General features: G+C 48.4%; 1 protein-coding gene across 2 annotated transcripts in view; it reads right to left on the bottom strand.

Moving 5' to 3' along the window:
* CRACR2A (calcium release activated channel regulator 2A) overlaps positions 1–21,231 on the bottom strand; it is a 111,641-nt gene extending 90,410 nt beyond the window's left edge. The window contains exons 1-2 of one of the 2 annotated variants that reach the window (XM_029597315.1): positions 21,154–21,231; positions 137–298 (exon numbers count right to left, since the gene is read on the bottom strand). The gene's annotated coding sequence lies outside the window, so the exon portion shown is untranslated. The other variant, XM_029597316.1, reaches the window with a different exon arrangement.
* Between the last annotated feature and the right edge of the window lie 1,905 nt (positions 21,232–23,136).

Below are 23,136 nucleotides of genomic sequence, written 5' to 3'. Positions count from 1 at the left end.
TAAGTTTAAGCAGTGTGGCTGCCAGGATCCCCCCCGAGGCAGACGGTATCACCGGGGTACATTACATTACAGCACAGAGCCAAGCCCGGCACTAGCAAGTCGGATTTAGGGCAGGGTTCTGCCGGGATCTCGTTACCTTGGTTCTGTTCCGCTGCAGGAAGAGACTTTTCCATACAGAAAGCGGCGGTGCAGCTTCACCACGAGCAGCCAGGCGAGCGTTTGAAACCCAGAGTGACTGCGGACTCACCCAGCAACCCGAGGCGTTGACACACCTGGCGTTCCTCGACCTGCACCGCTCCTGAGAAAAAGAAATGATTGCACGGAGCTTTGTGAGAAGAAGACAAAAAAAAAAAAAAAAAAGTCCCCAGAAATACGAACAAGATCCTGACTACCTGCTGTGCGGTGCGCCTGCCTTTAATAAGCGACAGGTAAACACTGATCCACCCTGTTACCACACAGGACACAAACTTTCCTTTAACTCCTACCTGAGCTCTGCCCAGGTGACTCTGCCTCGGCGGCCGCTCAGCTTTTCAGCCGAGCTTCGGGACAGACTTATCCCATGAAGGAATACGGCAGAAAATCACTTCCTTCCCCGGCCTTCGACTGACACCATGATGGACCGGCTACGTTTTTTTTTTTTTCCCAGGCCCTGACAGAGGCCTACAAAGGCAGAGAATGACCTTGCACTGAAACATCTGCATTGTGAGAAACCAACGAAAGCCTCGGGAGCGGCCCAAACCCTCTGCACCAGGACAGCGCGTGAGGTGTTCTGGGTCACGCATCCCTGTCCCGTGGCAGTTCAAAGTCAGGGACGTGTGGGACGCCATGAGACACCAGCCAGGGAAGCGATGACCTCCTCCGGCATTTCTATAGCGCCACTGCACATAAAGAGACAGTCCCTGCCCCGGGGAGCTCAGAAGACAGACGGAGGCGAGAAGCGAACACATGGGAAGGCGATGCACTGGGAATGAAGCGAGAGCAGCCACGGCCGGGGACGTCTCGAGGAATCAGAGGCCAGCCTCCAGCCTCCCTCTCCATAGTGCTCTCAGCAGGCCACATCTGGAGCACGGGACCCATCCTTGAAAAGGAAACTCATGCCATGGAATCAAAAGGTCCAAACACCAATAGGAAAGGACACGAGGGCTTGCGTATGCGAAAACATTTTTCAGGCAGGGGTCATTTTTCTCATAAAAAAACGTTAAGGGGGGAGGGCGAGGGATTTAATTACATTGTGCAAATATAGAAATGGAGCAGGCAGGTGCCCATAGAACAATCTAGAGCAGTGGCGCTCACACTGGGGTCCTTTCCTCTCCCCCTGCCCCCAACCAGTCTGCTTTACATGTTGCCCTAATGAATATGCATGGGATGTATTTGCATGTTTAAGAGGGCAAGATGAGATAAGCACAGGGGATCCTTAGGTGCTGAGAGTGAGGGCAGCAGGAAGCACTATCTAGCCACATGGGTTTAAGTGAGACTAGCACCCTACTCGCCTGATTCAACGCTGTGAGTGGGGGCTGCCAGAAGGAATGACAAAGTGGTTAATGTGAAATGTCACAAGCTGTAGCGGTTAAACAGGTATCCACATGGCCAGGTTTGTCTGATAGGCTTTAGTGTTAGAACTGACGGGCAGCTGAGTCTGTCTGTCTGCGTGGCTGCAAGTATATAAAAACAAGAAGCCCTAGCAGAGACGCAGCGCTCACGTAGCAGGGTCTGTCTGGCAGGCTCCAAGCTGTGTGATACCTTAGAAGTCCTAGCAGAGACGCAGCGCTCACGTAGCAGGGTCTGTCTGGCAGGCTCCAAGCTCTGTGATACCTTAGAAGTCCTAGCAGAGACGCAGCGCTCACGTAGCAGGGTCTGTCTGGCAGGCTCCAAGCTCTGTGATACCTTAGAAGTAATAGCAGAGACGCAGCGCTCACGTAGCTGGGTCTGTCTGGCAGGCTCCAAGCTCTGTGATACCTTAGAAGTAATAGCAGAGACGCAGCGCTCACGTAGCAGGGTCTGTCTGGCAGGCTCCAAGCTCTGTGATACCTTAGAAGTAATAGCAGAGACGCAGCGCTCACGTAGCAGGGTCTGTCTGGCAGGCTCCAAGCTCTGTGATACCTTAGAAGTCCTAGCAGGGACGCAGCGCTCACGTAGCAGGGTCTGTCTGGCAGGCTGCAAGCTCTGTGATACCTTAGAAGTAATAGCAGAGACGCAGCGCTCACGTAGCAGGGTCTGTCTGGCAGGCTCCAAGCTCTGTGATACCTTAGAAGTAATAGCAGAGACGCAGCGCTCACGTAGCAGGGTCTGTCTGGCAGGCTCCAAGCTCTGTGATACCTTAGAAGTAATAGCAGAGACGCAGCGCTCACGTAGCAGGGTCTGTCTGGCAGGCTCCAAGCTCTGTGATACCTTAGAAGTCCTAGCAGAGACGTAGCGCTCACGTAGCAGGGTCTGTCTGGCAGGCTCCAAGCTGTGTGATACCTTAGAAGTAATAGCAGAGACGCAGCGCTCACGTAGCAGGGTCTGTCTGGCAGGCTCCAAGCTCTGTGATACCTTAGAAGTAATAGCAGAGACGCAGCGCTCACGTAGCAGGGTCTGTCTGGCAGGCTCCAAGCTGTGTGATACCTTAGAAGTCCTAGCAGAGACGCAGCGCTCACGTAGCAGGGTCTGTCTGGCAGGCTCCAAGCTGTGTGATACCTTAGAAGTCCTAGCAGAGACGCAGCGCTCACGTAGCAGGGTCTGTCTGGCAGGCTCCAAGCTGTGTGATACCTTAGAAGTAATAGCAGAGACGCAGCGCTCACGTAGCAGGGTCTGTCTGGCAGGCTCCAAGCTCTGTGATACCTTAGAAGTAATAGCAGAGACGCAGCGCTCACGTAGCAGGGTCTGTCTGGCAGGCTCCAAGCTCTGTGATACCTTAGAAGTCCTAGCAGGGACGCAGCGCTCACGTAGCAGGGTCTGTCTGGCAGGCTGCAAGCTCTGTTATATCTTAGAAGTCCTAGCAGAGACGCAGCGCTCACGTAGCAGGGTCTGTCTGGCAGGCTCCAAGCTCTGTGATACCTTAGAAGTAATAGCAGAGACGCAGCGCTCACGTAGCAGGGTCTGTCTGGCAGGCTGCAAGCTCTGTGATACCTTAGAAGTCCTAGCAGGGACGCAGCGCTCACGTAGCAGGGTCTGTCTGGCAGGCTGCAAGCTCTGTTATACCTTAGAAGTCCTAGCAGAGACGCAGCGCTCACGTAGCAGGGTCTGTCTGGCAGGCTCCAAGCTCTGTGATACCTTAGAAGTCCTAGCAGAGACGCAGCGCTCACGTAGCAGGGTCTGTCTGGCAGGCTGCAAGCTCTGTTATACCTTAGAAGTCCTAGCAGAGACGCAGCGCTCATGTAGCAGGGTCTGCCTGGCAGGCTCCAAGCTCTGTGATACCTTAGAAGTCCTAGCAGAGACGCAGCGCTCACGTAGCAGGGTCTGTCTGGCAGGCTCCAAGCTCTGTGATACCTTAGAAGTCCTAGCAGAGACGCAGCGCTCACGTAGCAGGGTCTGTCTGGCAGGCTCCAAGCTCTGTGATACCTTAGAAGTCCTAGCAGAGACGCAGCGCTCACGTAGCAGGGTCTGTCTGGCAGGCTCCAAGCTCTGTGATACCTTAGAAGTCCTAGCAGAGACGCAGCGCTCACGTAGCAGGGTCTGTCTGGCAGGCTCCAAGCTCTGTTATACCTTAGAAGTCCTAGCAGAGACGCAGCGCTCACGTAGCAGGGTCTGCCTGGCAGGCTGCAAGCTCTGTGATACCTTAGAAGTCCTAGCAGAGACGCAGCGCTCACGTAGCAGGGTCTGTCTGGCAGGCTGCAAGCTCTGTGATACCTTAGAAGTCCTAGCAGAGACGCAGCGCTCACGTAGCAGGGTCTGTCTGGCAGGCTACTCAGTGAGCCTGAGGTGCCCATGTGTTTAGACTGTGGCCATGCTAGCGCTGCTGGCACTAGATTATTATAGAGCTTGGTGATTAGGCATGGGAAAGGTGGGTGCTGGAGGGAACAATGTTGGGATCCTTCTACTTAACATGATGGAGTACAAAGAAGGAAGACAAAAAGATTGTCCTGGATAAATCTGGCAGCTGCTCATAGTCTGTGGCTGGCAGCTGGGATGCATTCTTACCAGTGCTGACAGGATAACTGGGCAGATGGTCTTGTTCAGCCAGCATCTCTGAAAGTATTACTTTCATAGTAGATGCTTCATGGGAAGGGTGGTGGATACCTGATATGACCTCTCAGTGGAAGTGGTGCAGGGAAAAATGAGTTTTAAAAAGGCATCAAATAAACACAAAGGCTCCCTAGGATGGTAAGAGAGCAGCGGGGGGTAACCTGCACAGAGCAGCAGTTACAACCCTAAAAAAACCTTGCTGGTCAGATTATTTCGGTCTTTTCCTGCTGTCATTTACTATTTGGGATATCTTGAAAATCCAGCTTGCTGTGGGATAGTGGGGGAGAGCCCTAGGACTGATTTAGAGGAAGCTGCAGACCATCCTCTTTGGGTTTAAGATGGGTTTTAGTTTGCAGTGTAGATGCAATGAGTTGCTTGGATTAGCTTGTATTAGGCAGCTCTGGGGTCCTGGAGTGCTACAACAGCTCCTCTCTTTAGGCTGTAGAGAATGAATATGTACGCATGCAAATCTACCTCCTGCTTATTCATTGTGGAAATGCGGAAAGCCAGACCTGTTTGCAGCCCTGGGGACTGGAGTGGCTTACCCCTGATGCAGAAGTAACTATAAGATTTAAAAACAGGCTGGAGTAGAGAAAACACCAAACCCACCCACCCACACGGAAGTCAGTCAAAGTCTTTTCTCAGTACAGACCCTGCTGCGCACATCTAGCTGCGAAGTTCAGGTTGACCTGCACACAGAAAGATATAGAGAGAGGAGCCCAATAAAGTGCTCTCCAAATCTCCAGAACACCATGTACAAGGGAAATTACAAAAGCAATACAGCGAAAAGAGCAGGGGCTCAGCACAACTTTGTAGCTAAATCCCATCAGACTCAGGGAGATTTACCAACAGTGCAGCACTAGGAGCACTAAGGGTCACAGGTGTGAGATTTACCAACAGTGCAGCACTGAGAGCACTAAGGGTCACGGGTGTGAGATTTACCAACAGTGCAGCACTGAGAGCACTAAGGGTCACGGGTGTGAGATTTACCAACAGTGCAGCACTGAGAGCACTAAGGGTCACGGGTGTGAGATTTACCAACATTGCAGCACTGGGAGCACTAAGGGTCACGGGTGTGAGATTTACCAACAGTGCAGCACTGGGAGCAATAAGGGTCACGGGTGTGAGATTTACCAACAGTGCAGCACTGGGAGCACTAAGGGTCACGGGTGTGAGATTTACCAACAGTGCAGCACTGGGAGCACTAAGGGTCACGGGTGTGAGATTTACCAACAGTGCAGCACTGGGAGCACTAAGGGTCACGGGTGTGAGATTTACCAACAGTGCAGCACTGGGAGCACTAAGGGTCACGGGTGTGAGATTTACCAACAGTGCAGCACTGGGAGCACTAAGGGTCACGGGTGTGAGATTTACCAACAGTGCAGCACTGGGAGCACTAAGGGTCACGGGTGTGAGATTTACCAACAGTGCAGCACTGAGAGCACTAAGGGTCACGGGTGTGAGATTTACCAACAGTGCAGCACTGGGAGCACTAAGGGTCACGGGTGTGAGATTTACCAACAGTGCCGCACTGGGAGCACTAAGGGTCACGGGTGTGAGATTTACCAACAGTGCAGCACTGGGAGCACTAAGGGTCACGGGTGTGAGATTTAGCAACAGTGCAGCACTGGGAGCATTACAAGGGTCATGGGTGTGAGATTTACCAACAGTGCAGCACTGGGAGCACTAAGGGTCACGGGTGTGAGATTTAGCAACAGTGCAGCACTGAGAGCACTAAGGGTCACAGGTGTGAGATTTACCAACAGTGCAGCACTGGGAGCACTAAGGCTCATGGGTGTGAGATTTACCAACAGTGCAGCACTGAGAGCACTAAGGGTCACGGGTGTGAGATTTACCAACAGTGCCGCACTGGGAGCACTAAGGGTCACGGGTGTGAGATTTAGCAACAGTGCAACACTGAGAGCACTAAGGGTCACGAGTGTGAGATTTACCAACAGTGCAGCACTGGGAGCACTAAGGGTCACGGGTGTGAGATTTACCAACAGTGCAGCACTGGGAGCACTACAAGGGTCATGGGTGCACTTGGTCTCTACAATATTTGTAATGATTTTGTTAAAATTTTGTTCCTGAAGATGAAATCTGACTATTGATAAAAGCAACCTGTCCATGAGATGAGTGCCTGAGGAATCGGGAATAGAGTGTGTGTGGGTGTGAAGGAGAGGTAGGGCTGGGTTTGTTTTAGCACAAATACAGAATGTGATGCTACACGTTTAGAACGTGCGAGCAGCCCCTGATGCAGGCGACTGGCGCCGAAACACTGTCAGTGTTGTGCACGTTTCAGTGCTGACAGCGAGGAGAGCGTTCAGCCAACGGGTGGAGTGTTTTACAGTGTCGTCGGCAAATACACTGAACAGAGATGTAATTCATGGGAATGGTGATATAACAGCAGCCTTCAAGGAGAGAATTCTCTGGATTAGGAGCTAAATCTCAAGCCAGAATTTAAATCTGGCACTTGCATCGGGAATGAGGTGTTTCCTTTTCATCTCCCCCACTAGGGGAAGTTTCCCTCCATGGTATCACTGCACAAAGAAATGACTTTTAATTGCATAAAAAACTGTGTTTAAGAAATATAAAGTGGCTTGGGATTTACACTACTTGTACATGATTATTTTTATACTTGTTTCTTCGTCGTCATCTACTCGAATGTCAATGTGCAGGTCTGCTTCCACAGCAAGGGGTAAAGGGGTATTGGACTCAGATGGCAATCAACGAGGGCCCTGACCTTTATGGTCTGGGAAAACGATAAGTTTGGGGGTGACCTGCACGGAGCAGCTGATGCTATCATAAGCTTGCTGGGCAGACTGGATGGACCACTTGGTCCTATTCTGCCGTCATTTCAATGTTTCTCTGTATGACGCCAGTATATTCGTACTTAATTAACACAGTAGCTTTTGTATGACATCGTTTGCATGAACTTTTAAACCCCACTGTGTTAGATGCCTTCACCACATCCTCTGGTAACAGATTCTACAGCTCGATTGTGTGCTGAGTGAAAAAAATTCTCTCTGATTTATTTTAAATCCTATTTCATGGAAAAGGATGTGCATTTTTTTTTTTTTTTTTACCAGAATGGGTAAAACACAATCAGGCCGATTCAGTAATGATGAGGGGAGAACGGGCGTTAATTTATGAGCATAGAATCTGCGGGTTGGCCTCACATTTTACTTTCTGTAACCTGGGTGACTAATAATCCGCGTGCATTTTGCATGTGATGAGCGCTGTTAGTTTTCAGGGGGTTGGCCGGGCATTTTCGAGGCGCTAAACCCCTTACAGTGTAAGGGGTAATAGATGCCCCTCGAAAACACGTGGCCAAACCCCTGTTGAACAGTGCGCAAGGCCCAGCGCACTTTACTGAATCGGCCCGAATGATGGAGTCCTTTTTCGATTCATTCCATATGGAGCAAACGAAAACCAGACTCATTCTGAAAAATCCAAATGCTGTTTGCATTTCATTTCAGCATATCCTGCGCACTAGCAAGTAGCTCATACTTGTTAGGATTCACGGCTCGCGGAGAAGGCCCAACGATCCGCGGTACTCACCCCCAGATGCTGAGAAATTCGCTGCGGTTTGCATGCAGCAAAGCCCAGGACACGGTTCCATGTGGCATGGGACACAGCTGATTGCTGCTCCTTCCAGCTTCCCAGAGGCCTGCGCGCGCCCCCAGCAGCCTCACACTTAAAGGGCCCGTGGCAGGAACTTGGCTGCGGTACCCTCTGATGACATCAAGGCCTACTCTGCATACAAGACTCCTCTGAAGGAGCATCAAACGCCTGAGCAATGGGTCTCCTGCTTGCAGTAAGTATTGCTACTTCTTGCGTTCCTGGTTTTCTGCCATCCAGCCTTGCCTTGTCCTGCTGTTTCTTCCTGTCGACCAGAACGGGTAGATGTGAATCGGTTATTTACTCTTTCGGATAATAGAAGGACTAGAGAGCACTCCATGAAGTTAGCAAGTAGCACATTTAAAACTAATCGGAGAAAGTTTTTTCACTCAATGCACAATTAAACTCTGGAATTTGTTGCCAGAGGATGTGGTTAGTGCAGTTAGCGTAGCTGGGTTTAAAAAAGGATTGGATATGTTCTTGGAGGAGAAGTCCATTACCTGCTATTAATCAACTTGACTTAGAAAATAGTCATTGCTTTTACTGGCATCAGTAGCATGGGATAGACTTAGTTTTTGGGTACTTGCCAGGCTCTTATGGCCTGGATTGGCCACTGTTGGAAACAGGATGCTGGGCTTGATGGACCCTTGGTCTGACCCAGTATGGAAACTTCTTATGTTCTTATGACTTGTCCAGCCTTGCCTTCTGGCCCTGCCTTGTTTAACCTTACTCGTTTCATCCAGTGTCGTCATCCACCCTTGGCTTGCCTCTCTGGATCTTGACCTTTGTCTGGACCTGGTCACGTTGGCCTGCCACCTGGATCTGATCCCCTTGCCTGGCCCTGACTATTCTTGCCAGCAGCCTGCCCCGAACTTAGCCCATCTCTGACTCTGTTAGCCTGCTGCCTGCCCTGACCCTTGTATGACTCTGGACTCTAGCTATCACCATCACCCTAGAAACCCGCCTAAGTCCTGCCGGCGGGCAAGAACCCAAGGGGCTCAACCTGTGAGGGGAGGGGGCTGGTAAAAGTGAAGCTTCAGACTGTCCTGCTACAGGGCGCATTTGCCAGCTGCCAGCTTAGGCCTTGGGGGGTTCGCCCTCGAGACTGCATCACCTATGCCACAGCACTATGGGCGCCACACTCACCACAGGCAAGCCCACCACAGGCAAGTCCACCGAGCTCATGGCTCATGAGGCCATGAGCTCGGTGGACTTGCCTCCTGCCCTCATCAGCCTAGCGCACCAGTTTCAACAACGACAAGATCAGCTGAACACCATGGCCAGATACCTTCAGGGGAAATGCAGTGTAATTCCATACACTGGCTTCTGAACTTCAGTGGGGCAGTGATTGTGATTTTCCACCAAGGAATCTTGGATCACATTAAAGATGAGCTGGCTGCCCAAGACATACCAGATACAGGTGAACCGGTAGATGTAGTGTACTTGGATTTTCAGAAGGCGTTTGACAAAGTTCCTCATGAGAGGCTTCTAGGAAAAGTAAAAAGTCATGGGATAGGTGGCGATGTCCTTTCGTGGATTGCAAACTGGCTAAAAGACATGAAACAGAGAGTAGGATTAAATGGACAATTTTCTCAGTGGAAGGGGGTGGGCAGTGGAGTGCCTCAGGGATCTGTATTGGGACCCCCTACTTTTCAATATATTTGTAAATGATCTGGAAAGAAATACGACGAGTGAGATAATCAAATTTGCAGATGACACAAAATTGTTCAGAGTAGTTAAATCACAAGCAGATTGTGATAAATTGCAGGAAGACCTTGTGAGACTGGAAAATTGGGCATCCAAATGGCAGATGAAATTTAATGTGGACAAGTGCAAGGTGATGCATATAGGGAAAAATAACCCATGCTATAATTACACAATGTTGGGTTCCATATTAGGTGCTACAACCCAAGAAAGAGATCTAGGCGTCATAGTGGATAACACATTGAAATCATCAGTTCAGTGTGCTGCGGCAGTCAAAAAGCAAACAGAATGTTGGGAATTATTAGAAAGGGAATGGTGAATAAAACGGAAAATGTCATAATGCCTCTGTATTGCTCCATGGTGAGACCGCACCTTGAATACTGTGTACAATTCTGGTCGCCGCATCTAAAAAAAGATATAATTGCGATGGAGAAGGTACAGAGAAGGGCTACCAAAATGATAAGGGGAATGGAACAGCTCCCCTATGAGGAAAGACTAAAGAGGTTAGGACTTTTCAGCTTGGAGAAGAGACGGCTGAGGGGGGATATGATAGAGGTGTTTAAAATCATGAGAGGTCTAGAATGGATAGATGTGAATCGGTTATTTACTCTTTCGGATTGTTGAAAGACTAGGGGGCACTCCATGAAGTTAGCATGGGGCACATTTAAATCTAATTGGAGAAAGTTCTTTTTTACTCAACGCACAATTAAACTCTGGAATTTGTTGCCAGAGGATGTGGTTAGTGCAGTTAGTATAGCTGTGTTTAAAAAAGGATTGATTAAGTTCTTGGAGGAGAAGTCCATTTCCTGCTATTAAGTTCACTTAGAGAATAGCCACTGACATTAGCAATGGTAACATGGAATAGACTTAGTTTTGGGGTACTTGCCAGGTTCTTATGGCCTGGATTGGCCTCTGTTGGAAACAGGATGCTGGGCTTGATGGACCCTTGGTCTGACCCAGTATGGCATTTTCTTATGTTCTTATGTTCTTACCTTGGAGGGCTGATTGGCCTGTCCGTACAACGGGACCTGAGGTTCCAGGAATGGGCCAAGGCGAGAAGTTCGGCTCGCCACTCTCCATCGTGCTTTAAATTTCCAGCATCCTGTAGCCACCTGCTCTCCTCCACAGTCAGGACCTGCACCATCCAAAGCCATGCAGTTGGATTGTTTTAAGCTATCGGCTGAGGAGAAGTAGCTGCCGTAACCTTTACCTCTGTTTATACTGCGCTACACCTGGGCATTTCGCAAGTTGATGCCCAAACAAACTGGGAAACTCAAGGAAATAGGCCTGGTGAGAGAGGCCACCCTAGTCATCCCTGCACCTCTCCATAACTATTGGTTCCAGTATGTCTGTCTGATGGGAATATTAAGAACATAAGAACATAAGAAAATGCCATACTGGGTCAGACCAAGGGTCCATCAAGCCCAGCATCCTGTTTCCAACAGTGGCCAATTTTTTCATTTTTTAGTTCCTTCAGAACTCTGGGGTGTATACCATCCGGTCCAGGTGATTTACTGCTCTTCAGTTTGTCAATCAGGCCTTCCACATCTTCTAGGTTCACCGTGATTTGATTCAGTCCATCTGAATCATTACCCATGAAAACCTTCTCCATTACGGGTACCCTCCCCAACATCCTCTTCAGTAAACACCGAAGCAAAGAAATCATTTAATCTTTCCGCGATGGCCTTATCTTCTCTAAGTGCCCCTTTAACCCCTCGATCATCTAACGGTCCAACTGACTCCCTCACAGGCTTTCTGCTTCGGATATATTTAAAAAAGTTTTTACTGTGAGTTTTTGCCTCTACAGCCAACTTCTTTTCAAATTCTCTCTTAGCCTGTCTTATCAATGTCTTACATTTAACTTGCCAATGTTTATGCTTTATCCTATTTTCTTCTGTTGGATCCTTCTTCCAATTTTTGAATGAAGATCTTTTGGCTAAAATAGCTTCTTTCACCTCCCCTTTTAACCATGCCGGTAATCGTTTTGCCTTCTTTCCACCTTTCTTAATGTGTGGAATACATCTGGACTGTGCTTCTAGAATGGTATTTTTTAACAATGACCACGCCTTGTGGTCATTCTTGCCGATGCTCTTGAGTTTTAGGATATAGGCACTGGAGGCAGTGCTATCCATGAGGCCCTGGTCAACATTACCGCTTACCAACGGTTCCCTTGAACACCCCACTCTCGATCTCCTCCATTTATGGAGAATGCCTACCTAGACAGGTTACAAGAGTCACAGTACCACTGACTATGCAAACAGGGATCTTGCATGGAGAACAAATTAGCCTCTACGTGTTGCCCAAAGCAATCAATGCAATAACCCTGGTCCTGCCATGGTTCATGCTACATAAGCCCCACATTGACTGGGACTCTTTGAAAATTGCCAGATGGGGTCCTAATTGTCATGAGCAATGCCTTACCAAAGTCTCCCCGATGGTATCTGTGGCTTGGACAGTAACGTGAGAACTTCCAGGTCTGCCACACAGTATACCAAATTCACTGTTGTTTTCAGTAAACAGGCGGAGGTCCTTCTGCTACGTCACTCCTATGATTGGGCCATAGACATGATTCCCAGCAAGGTTCCATCCAGAAGCAGAGTATACCCACTTTCTGCTCCAGAAACAGAGGCTATGCCCAAATACATTAAGGAGAATTTAGAATGAGGCTTCATTTGTCCCTCTTCCTTACCTGCAGGGGCTGGATTCTTTTTAATTGGGAACAAGGATGGGTTGTTACATCCCTGTATTGATTACCATGGTCTTAACTCTGTTAATAAGAAGAATCAATATCTTCTTCCCTTGATCTATGAGATCTTTAATCTCCTTCAGAACATACAAGTATTTACCAAACTGGACCTTCAGGGGGCATGCAACCTGATCAGAATCAGAGAGGATGATGAGTGGAAGACCGCCTTCAACACCTGTGACAGACACTATGAGAACCTTAGTGATGCTTTTCAGGTTGTGCAATACTCCTGCAGTCTTCCAATTTATGATAATCAAGATATTCCAAGTCCTGCTCTACTCTCATGTGGTAATTTACCTGGATGACATCTTAGTCTTCTCAGTCATTGTCTGAGCATCGACATCATGTGAAACAGGTCCTCCAAAGTCTCTGTGAGCACCACCTATATGCTAAGTTAGAGAAGTGTACCTTTGAGCAGAAAGAACTTCCCTTCTTGGGATATCTCACATCAAGGCCTCTGGATGGACCCAGAGAAATTAAGGTCCATACTGGCATGGCCCAGACACTCAATGGTCTTCAATGGTTCCTGAGACTCACAAATTACTACAAGCAATTTATCCATGATTACTCCTCAGCAGTCCCACTCACTGCCCTTACTAAAAAAGGCTCTGACACCAAGAATTAGACCTCAGACACAATCCAAGCCTTTGCGTGGTTGAACGAGGAGTTCACCCTTGATATGTGCCTACACCACCCAGATCCGTCCAAACCATTCATTCTGGAAGTAGATGCATCCACTCTCGGCGTAGACGCTGTCCTCCTACAGCACAACCATAATGATATCCTCATCACCTGCTCCTACTTTTCAAAGAAATTCTCTACAGCAGAGAATTATACCATTGGTGATTGTGATCTGCTAGCGGTCAAGCTAGACTTGGAAGAAAGGTGACACCTGCTGGAAGGAGCTAAGCACCCAGTAACCATTTATATGTGATCAGAAAAACCTTTAACATCTGGCACAAGCTCAGAGTAAGCTTGCTGGTCAATGTTTTTTAACCAATTTGACTTTTTGCAGTACTGACCCGCTGAGAAAAAACAGCAAGCCAATGTTTTCTCCTGTTACTTTGACACAAAAAAACCCCTGGAAACGCCACAGCAAAAAAGAATATAAGAACATAAAATTTGCCATACTGGATCAGACCAAAGATCCATTAAGCCCAGTATTCTGTTTCCAACATTGGCCAATCCAGGTCACAAGTACCTGGCAGGATCCCCAAAGGTCGATGGATTCCATACTGCTTGTCCCAGGGATAAGCAATGGATTTGCCCAAGTCCACCATTAATAATGGTTTATGGACTTTTCTTCTGGGAACTTATCCAAACCTTCTTTTAAACACAGCTATACTAATGGTTTTCACCACATCCTCTGGCAATGAATTCCAGAGTTTATGCATTGAGTAAAAAAATATTTTCTTCTATGTATCTTAAATGTATCACCTTGTAACTTTATTGATTGTCCCCTAGTTTTTGTACTTTTTGAAAGAGTAAACAACCGATTTTGATTTATCTATTTTATAGACCTCCATCATATCTCCCCTCAGTTGTCTCTTCTCCAAGCTGAAGAGTCCTAACCTCTTTAGCTTTTTCTTATAGGGCAATCATTCCATCCCCTTTATTTTGGTTGCCCTTCTGTGTACCTTTTCTAATTCTATGTCATTTTTGATATGCAGTGACTGAAACTGCACACAATACTCAAGGTGTAGATCAATGATAAAGGCTGGCGGGTCCATTAGGCAAACTAGGCGGTCGCCTATGGTACTAACACTTAGGGAGTGCCGAAGAGACGCCATGTGGTGCCGTGAGCGGAGCTTATCCTGCTTGTGGCAAAGAAGAGCAAAGAGCCAAGGCCGAGACCGGCGGGGGCAGCATGGCACGGGGTGATGCAACTGGGGGAGGGCACAAGGCAGAAGTCGCCTAGGGTGCCTATCACCCTTGCACCAGCCCTGTCAATGATCCAGCTTAAATAGTGGTTGTGGCCACATTCATAGTTCCGCCTGGGAAGACTGTGCTACCCCAGTGCCTACAACAGAAAGTTCTTCAAGGGATCACGACACCCGCCTGTCTGGTCATCCTGGCATCACTCGGACATAGGAATTAATCGTGCAACACTACTGGTGGCTTCGGATGAAGACTGACATTAAGCGTTACATAGAGTCCTGCCCTGTGTGCGCCATGAATAAAATTGTGAGAGCACAACTTTGGGGGTTGTTACAGCTGCTGCCAGCCCCCAAGGAACCCTGGACCCATGAGGCCACTGACTTCATCACTGACTTTCCCCTCTCTGGGAGGTAGAGGATAGATTCTCAAAGACGGCGCATTTCATATCTCTTCTGGGCTTCCCAGCCACGCCTGAATTGACTAAACTCTTTGTGCAACTCATCTTCCGGCTACACAGCCTGCCACTTCACAAACTGACCGGGGGAGTTCATTTTACAGTTTGATATTGGAAAGGCCTCTGCAGGAAGTTTGGAATTATTTTGGATTTCACCTCCATTTATCACCCCCAAAGCAACGGACAAACCAAATGGATGACTCAAAGCTTCAAGGCCTTTCTACGTGCCTACGTGATCTAATGAATTTGCCCATAACAGACATGTGAATACTTCCACAGGGTCATCACCCTTGTATATTGTCTTTGGATGCCATCCCCGTATGCCTAGACCAATTCCTGACAATCGTCCAGAAGCTAACCTGATGGGGCAGGAGCTACAGGAACTTAGCAATAAAAACAGCTTCTTTTGGAACAAGCAGCGAGAAGTTTTAAAGAACAAGCTGACAGAAAATATCAACCAACACCTCAGCTTCACCCAGGAGATTTTTGGAAGAGAGGGGAGGGTGTTGGAGGGGCGTGTCTAGACTGAACTGGGTAGGCCTGTGCCGCAAGCTATTTTGTGACTGGAGCACGGTTGGAGAGGCCTGAAGAAACACAGAAACATTGAAACATGATGGCTGAAAAAGATCATATGGCTTATCCAGTCTGCCCATCCATACCAACTATTCACCTTCTCAATTCCCACCGCTCCCTCAGAGATCCCCTGTATTTATCCCAAGCTTTCTGAATTCAGATACTGGTTTTGTCTCCAGCACCTCCACTAGGAGGCTGTTCCTTGCATCCGCCACCCTCTCTGTAAATACATATTTCCTAAGATTACTCCTGGGTCTACCCCCTTTCACCCCGTTGAAAGAGGCTCACCTCCTGTGCATGGAAACCTTTCAGATATTTGAATGTCTCTATCCTATCTCCCCTATCTCCCCTTTCCCCTAGGGTGTACATGGTTAGATCTTTAAGTCTCTCCCCATGTGCTTTAGAATGAAGACCACTGCCCATTTTAGTAGCCCCCTCTGGAGCGTCTCCCATCCTGTTTATATCCTCTGGAAAGTGGGGTCTCCAGAACTGTACTCAGTATTCCCAGTGAGGACTCACCAGGGACCTGTACAGGGGCAGTGTCACCTCCCTTTCTCTGCTGACCCTTCCTCTCCCTGTGCAGCCAAGTAGCTTTCTGGCTTTTACCATCGCTTTATCCACCTTTTGGCCTCCTTAAGATCATCAGATACAGTCACCCCCAGATCCTGATTTGCTTTCATGCTTATAAGAATTTAATTCTCATACTGTATTTTTCCCTTGGGTTTTGCATCCTAAACACATAATTCTGCATTTCTTAGCATTAAATCTTAGCTGCCAGCACCGTCCTAGACCATTCCATGAGCTTTGCCAGATCCCTTTTCGTATTTTCCACACCTGCCTGGCTGTCTACACTGTTGCAGATTTTGGTATTAGCAAAAAGATAAACCTTTCCTGGTAATCCTTCCACAATGTTGCTCACAAATATTTTGTAAAGAACCGGTCCAAGGACCAAACCCTGCATCACATCACTAGTATCCCCCCCTCCTCAGTATGAACTCCATTTACCACTTCCCATTGTTGCCTCACAGACTTCTGTTGGGGTGGGAAAGGGGACAGAGGGCCTCCGTGAGGCCTGTTACTATTCTTTTTTTGTTTTTGGGATTATTTTTGGTTTATAATGTTTTTTTCAGTTTGGTAAACAAAGAAAACTGAAAAAAAAAATTATACGAACCAAAAAAATGAAAAAAGCCCCAAAAGTTGAGTCATGGGCTGTGTTGTCTTCTGTCAGAGCTTACCGTGACTCATCTCTTTCTGTTTTGATTTGTTTAGTTTTGTTTTTTTATCCTTTGTGGGAGCGGTGGCAGATTTTCTGAATGTTGTCTAGCAGTGGAGGCTGTTTTAATTTTAGCTCTTCAAGCTCAGCCAGCAACTTTACAAGTGCAGAGAACTACAGACAGATGGTGGAAGCTCTGCATTTCTAGATGGTCTGCCTTAGAAATAGTGCACCACAGTTACTGCACTGAATATATTCGTTTATATATCTTTCATTTATATATCTCTCCTGTCTTCCAACTCCCATGTTCTTGCTCCCTGTTTAATGTAACTTTACCTTCTATATAGTTGTTAATTGATTTCCCCCAGTTACACTGTAAACCGGTACGATAAGACCTGGTCTTGAGCATCGGTATATTAAAAGAACTTAAATAAAAAATAAATAAGAATAAGAGTCATGATCAGGCAGGCTGGATTTAGGTATTCCCCCAGTAGGAGCAGTACAGGATTTCAGGACAGAACAGGACAAGGTCTTCCTCCTGACCAGCCCCCTCCCCTTGGGTTGAGCCCTCAGGTTACGGGTGGCCAGAAAGACTTTCCTGGCATAGTACATGATCACAGTCAGGCAGGACAGGAACTAGAGATAAGGCTGGAACCAGAGACAGGCAGGAACTGGAGATGAGGGCTGGAAATGGAGGCAAGGCCTGGTACTGGAGACAGGGACTGAAACTGGAGTCAGGCAGGAACTGGTGACAAGCGCTAGGCCAGAAGGCCCACAGGGAGCAGAGGCCACAGGGAGGACCAGGCAGGTCAAGACAAGGACTGGACAGGACAACGCTAGGAATGGACAGGAAAGGACACAGGAACAGGGCAAGGAACATACAAGCACAGGTAATGAAGAACTAAAGTACAGCAAAGAACATATAACACAAAGCAAAGAAAAATGGACTAGGGGGCTGAAATAGGGCCCAAAACAGGGCCAAGAAATTCTAGAAGACACGAAGGCAACAAGGAAGGGCAAGATGGCCAAGGAAGTTGCAGGACAAGGAAAGGAGTCCAGAGGACAGGACTGGCAGGCTAAGCAGGCTACAAGGCAAGGCAGGAAGGCCGAGCAGGCCACAGGACATGGCAGGGAGGCCACAAGGCAAGGTGCAGCAAGAAGGCCACAGGGGCCACACAGTAGCAAATTAAAGCAAGCTGGGCCAATTTGACTCAATGAAGAGGCACCGAGTTGTGGGAAAGTGAGGGCTAAATAGGGCTGTCCTTGCTGAGTCATTGGAGCACCAAAGAGGTGGCCAGCACAGGAGATAAGGTGGTTCCCTGAGGACCTCTGCTGGTGGGGAGGCTGCCTAGCAGCCAGGATCATGACAAAGAGTCCTCATGTCAATTTGTCTCTTTGTGGAACATATATTTTTATTGGAAAGAATACTAATCACTTAGATGAACAATTAATTTAATAGTGCATTAAACGTATGGAAGACTATTTAAGAAAAGCAAGCACTGGAGTGAGTGGATAAAGAGCCCTTCAACAAGGCACACAGATACCAAATTCAGACCCACAAAAAATAAGTAGCACAGTATCAACACCTGAAAGTTAACCTCAGGGGAAAGGGTTCTGAAAATTCGCTATTAAATATAATCACCAAAAGACAGATCACGTATTTATTGCATCTGATCCTCCCCAAAATTCAATATATACAAATCACAAATGAAGATTCATACCAATTTTTCACTTTTATCAAATGTTTATTTTTTATTTCGTTTATTTCTCTATATTTTCCACATTCATATTTCTAAAACAAGCAGCTGAGCAATTTGCTATTCCACACTTCTTAAAATCAAGCACATTATTTTTCAAAGCCGTTATTCCATTTCTCAATAACCTTCACAGATGCCTCCTTTGAAAGGGTTCAAGCAGTCAGTAATGGCGCTACAAACATGACGAAGGGGATCGTTTAAGGAGTAGTAACGAGTCGTTTAACTACGTTTGTGATAAGAATTTGAGAATGAGGAGAGACGGAGATAGAGTAAAGTCAGAATTAAGAAAACCACGCTATGTATATAAAAGCAATGTTTAGAGTCCCCCTGAGGAAGCCGCGTGGGTGGTGAAACACCGAGGCCTCCGTGTTGGGGAGTGCGGTACATGAAGATCTGTTCTACATCTGCAAAAACCTCACATATTTGTGAAAACACGAATGGAAAAACCTATACTTGAATGATATCATCACTGAAAAAATGTGGAAGGTGTATGAACCTCGGGGTGTGAATTGAGAAATGTATACTTAAATGTTAATATTGAGAAATTCGTGTATGAATAGGATAAGGTATTACACATCTGAAGAAGACTATTTGTGAAAAATTCCTGTATGTGTTGTGGGGAATAACATCTATGAAGGTTATGGAGAAATGGAATAACGGCTTTGAAAAACAATGTGTCTGATTTTAAGAAGTGTGGAATAACAAAATGCTCAGCTGGTTGTTTTAGAAATATGAATGTGGAAAATATAAAGAAATAAAAAATAAAAATGTGATAAAAGTGAAAAATTGGTATGAATACTCATAGATATATATATATATATATATATATATATATACATTTATAAAAAGAACAGGTCTGATTAAACAAATACAGTCATGTGTGGTAAAAAGGAAAGAGCTGGGGAAAGCGAGAACGGTGATGGAATTCAAAAGGGCACAGCATAAACAGTACAGATCCATGCAGGGTAAAGGACAGACATGAAAAATGGGGTAAACTCTGCATGCGGGTAACCTGCACAGAGCGGCAGTTACTGCCCTTAACAGAAACATGGGGGTAACCTGCACGGAGCGGCAGTTACTGCCCTTAACAGAAACATGGGGGTAACCTGCACGGAGCGGCAGTTACTGCCCTTAACAGAAACATGGGGGTAACCTGCACGGAGCGGCAGTTACTGCCCTTAACAGAAACATGGGGGTAACCTGCATGGAGCGGCAATTACTTCCCATAACAGAAACATGGGGGTAACCTGCACGGAGCGGCAGTTACTATCCTTAACAGAAACATGGGGGCAACCTGCACGGAGCGGCAGTTACTATCCTTAACAGAAACATGGGGGTAACCTGCACGGAGCGGCAGTTACTATCCTTAACAGAAACATGGGGGCAACCTGCACGGAGCGGCAGTTACTATCCTTAACAGAAACATGGGGGTAACCTGCACGGAGCGGCAGTTACTATCCTTAACAGAAACATGGGGGTAACCTGCACGGAGCGGCAGTTACTATCCTTAACAGAAACATGGGGGTAACCTGCACGGAGCGGTAGTTACTGCCCTTAACAGAAACATGGGGGTAACCTGCACGGAGTGGCAGTTACTATCCTTAACAGAAACATGGGGGTAACCTGCATGGAGCGGCAGTTACTGCCCTTAACAGAAACATGGGGGTAACCTGCATGGAGTGGCAGTTACTGCCCTTAACAGAAACATGGGGGTAACCTGCATGGAGCGGCAGTTACTGCCCTTAACAGAAACATGGGGGTAACCTGCATGGAGCGGCAGTCACTGCCCTTAACAGAAACATGGGGGTAACCTGCATGGAGTGGCAGTTACTGCCCTTAACAGAAACATGGGGGTAACCTGCATGGAGCTGCAGTCACTACCCTTAACAGAAACATGGGGGTAACCTGCATGGAGCGGCAGTTACTGCCCTTAACAGAAACATGGGGGTAACCTGCATGGAGCTGCAGTCACTACCCTTAACAGAAACATGGGAGTAACCTGCATGGAGCGGCAGTTACTGCCCTTAACAGAAACATGGGGGTAACCTGCACGGAGCGGCAGTTACTGCCCTTAACAGAAACATGGGGGTAACCTGCACGGAGCGGCAGTTACTGCCCTTAACAGAAACATGGGGGTAACCTGCACGGAGCGGCAGTTACTGCCCTTAACAGAAACATGGGGGTAACCTGCACGGAGCGGCAGTTACTGCCCTTAACAGAAACATGGGGGTAACCTGCATGGAGCGGCAGTTACTGCCCTTAACAGAAACATGGGGGTAACCTGCATGGAGCGGCAGTTACTGCCCTTAACAATAAAATGGGGGTAAGCTGCAGGGAGAGGCAATTACTACAAACAGCAGCTTGCTGGGCAGACTGGATGGGCCTTTTGGTCTTGCTCTGCTGTCTTCTCTATATTATTATGTAACACAGGCCAAACATCCATGTGATTGGGGGCCACTGAGCCAGTGTAAGGCAGCAGTTGCGAGTTGTGTAACCAATGCAAACTGCAGTAATGAATGAATGAATGAATGTGGTGACCACTGCTGCAGCCAAACATTCAAAAGAGCAGAGGACAGAGATACAGACAGGACAGAGATACAGAGGTGCCCTTATCACGAAGGGTTCTTCCACCTGGGAGATGTTTGCTTTTGAACCTGCTTTCTGAAGGAAGAAGAGTGCGTGTGTAAGACCCCGTGTGTACCGCTCCCCCCATCACAATAACGTTTGTGTTTGGCGTCCTATTCTCACCACATCTTCCGGGCATGTTATATAGGGGGAGTCCCTATATAATATATGAGTGGCATGTCCTCCGTACCTTAAAGGTGAGCTTTAGCAGCGAGTGAAGGGCAAAAACCTCCTACGAGAACTTTCAACACTTAGCAGCCAGGAGAGTACAAGCCGCTTCAAGTCCTTCTTGGCATCCAGCCCCCCGGATGATGTAGTGTGAATCCGGATTAAGCGCTGCAGAGAATACGGACATTCTATGACGGGTTAGAGAGCTGCAGCAGGGTCTGTCCCTGACCCCGAGAGCTCCCTCTCTTACCTCCGCGGCCGCACGTCCTGGCGGACCGGAGCCCCTCGCTCCTCCGGGGCAACTCTCGGCGCTGGGACTTGCCGGAAACTCGGGTCAGGTCTGTGCCGCGGAAGAAGGAGCTCGGGGGGCGGGGAAGGAAAGCGCTGCTGGGGCGAGTCTGACTCAGCTAAGAGCTGGCCGAGACTGTCACTGTGAGAGCGTCTGTGTGTGCAGGGGTGAGACTGTCACTGTGGGAGCGTCTGTGTGTGCAGGGGTGAGACTGTCACTGTGGGAGCGTCTGTGTCTGTGTGTGCAGGGGTGAGACTCACTGTGTGAGCGTCTGTGTTTGTGTGCAGGGGTGAGACTGTCACTGTGGGAGCATCTGTGTCTGCATGGGCAGGGGTGAGACTGTCACTGTGTGAGTGTCTGTGTCTGCGTGTGCGGGGGTGAGACTGTCACTGTGGGAGCGTCTGTGTCTGTGTGTACCGGGGTGAGACTGTCACTGTGAGAGCGTCTGTGTCTGTGTGTGCAGGGGTGAGCCTGTCACTGTGTGAGCGTCTGTGTCTGTGTGTGCAGGGGTGAGACTGTCACTGTGAGAGCGTCTGTGTTTGTGTGCAGGGGTGAGACTGTCACTGTGGGAGCATCTGTGTGTGCAGGGGTGAGACTGTCACTGTGGGAGCGTCTGTGTCTGTGTGTGCAGGGGTGAGACTGTCACTGTGGGAGCGTCTGTGTTTGTGTGCAGGGGTGAGACTGTCACTGTGGAAGCATCTGTGTCTGCATGGGCAGGGGTGAGACTGTCACTGTGTGAGCGTCTGTGTCTGCGTGTGCGGGGGTGAGCCTGTCACTGTGTGAGCGTCTGTGTCTGTGTGTGCAGGGGTGAGACTGTCACTGTGAGAGCGTCTGTGTTTGTGTGCAGGAGTGAGACTGTCACTGTGGGAGCGTCTGTGTGTGCAGGGGTGAGACTGTCACTGTGTGAGCGTCTGTGTTTGTGTGCAGGGGTGAGACTGTCACTGTGGGAGCATCTGTATCTGCGTGGGCAGGGGTGAGACTGTCACTGTGTGAGCATCTGTGTCTGCGTGTGCGGGGGTGAGACTGTCACTGTGAGAGAGTCTGTGTTTGTGTGTGCAGGGGTGAGATTGTTACTGTGTGAGCATCTGTGTGTGCAGGGGTGAGACTGTCACTGTGTGAGCATCTGTGTCTTTGTGTGCAGGGGTGAGAGTGTCACTATGTGAGTGTCTGTGTCTGCAGGGGTGAGACTCTCACTGTGTGAGCATCTGTCTGTGTGCGGGGGTGAGACTGTCACTGTGTGAGCATCTGTGTCTTTGTGTGCAGGGGTGAGAGTGTCACTATGTGAGTGTCTGTGTCTGCAGGGGTGAGACTCTCACTGTGTGAGCATCTGTCTGTGTGCGGGGGTGAGACTGTCACTGTGTGAGTGTGTGTCTGTGTGTGCAGGGGTGAGACTGTCACTGTGTGAGCATCTGTGTCTTTGTGTGCAGGGGTGAGAGTGTCACTATGTGAGCGTCTGTGTCTGTGTGTCCAGGGGTGAGACTGTCACTGTGTGAGCATCTGTAGCTGTGTGTCCAGGGGTGAGACTGTCACTGTGTGAGTGTGTGTCTGTGTGTGCAGGGGTGAGAGCTTCACTGTGTGAGCATCTGTGTCTGCAGGTGTGAGACTGATACTGTGAGAGCGTCTGTATCTGTGTGCAGGGGTGAGACTGTCACTGTGAGAGCGTCTGTGTCTGTGTGTAGGGGTGAGACTGTTACTGTGTGAGCATCTGTGTGTGCAGGGGTGAGAGTGTCACTGTGTGAGCATCTGTGTGCAGGGGTGAGACTGTCACTGTGTGAGTGTCTGTCTGGTGCGGGGGTGAGACTGTCACTGTGTGAGCATCTGTGTCTGTGTGGGCAGGGGTGAGACTGTCACTGTGTGAGCATCTGTGTGTGCAGGGGTGAGAGTGTCACTGTGTGAACATCTGTGTGTGTGTGGGGGGGGTGGGTGCAACTGTAACTGGGTGAG

This window comes from Rhinatrema bivittatum, chromosome 4 (genome assembly GCF_901001135.1).
Source record: "Rhinatrema bivittatum chromosome 4, aRhiBiv1.1, whole genome shotgun sequence".
Classification (NCBI taxonomy): Eukaryota; Metazoa; Chordata; class Amphibia; order Gymnophiona; family Rhinatrematidae; genus Rhinatrema; species Rhinatrema bivittatum.
Note: the sequence above shows the minus strand (reverse complement) of the source record. Positions and strands in the feature narration are given on the sequence as shown.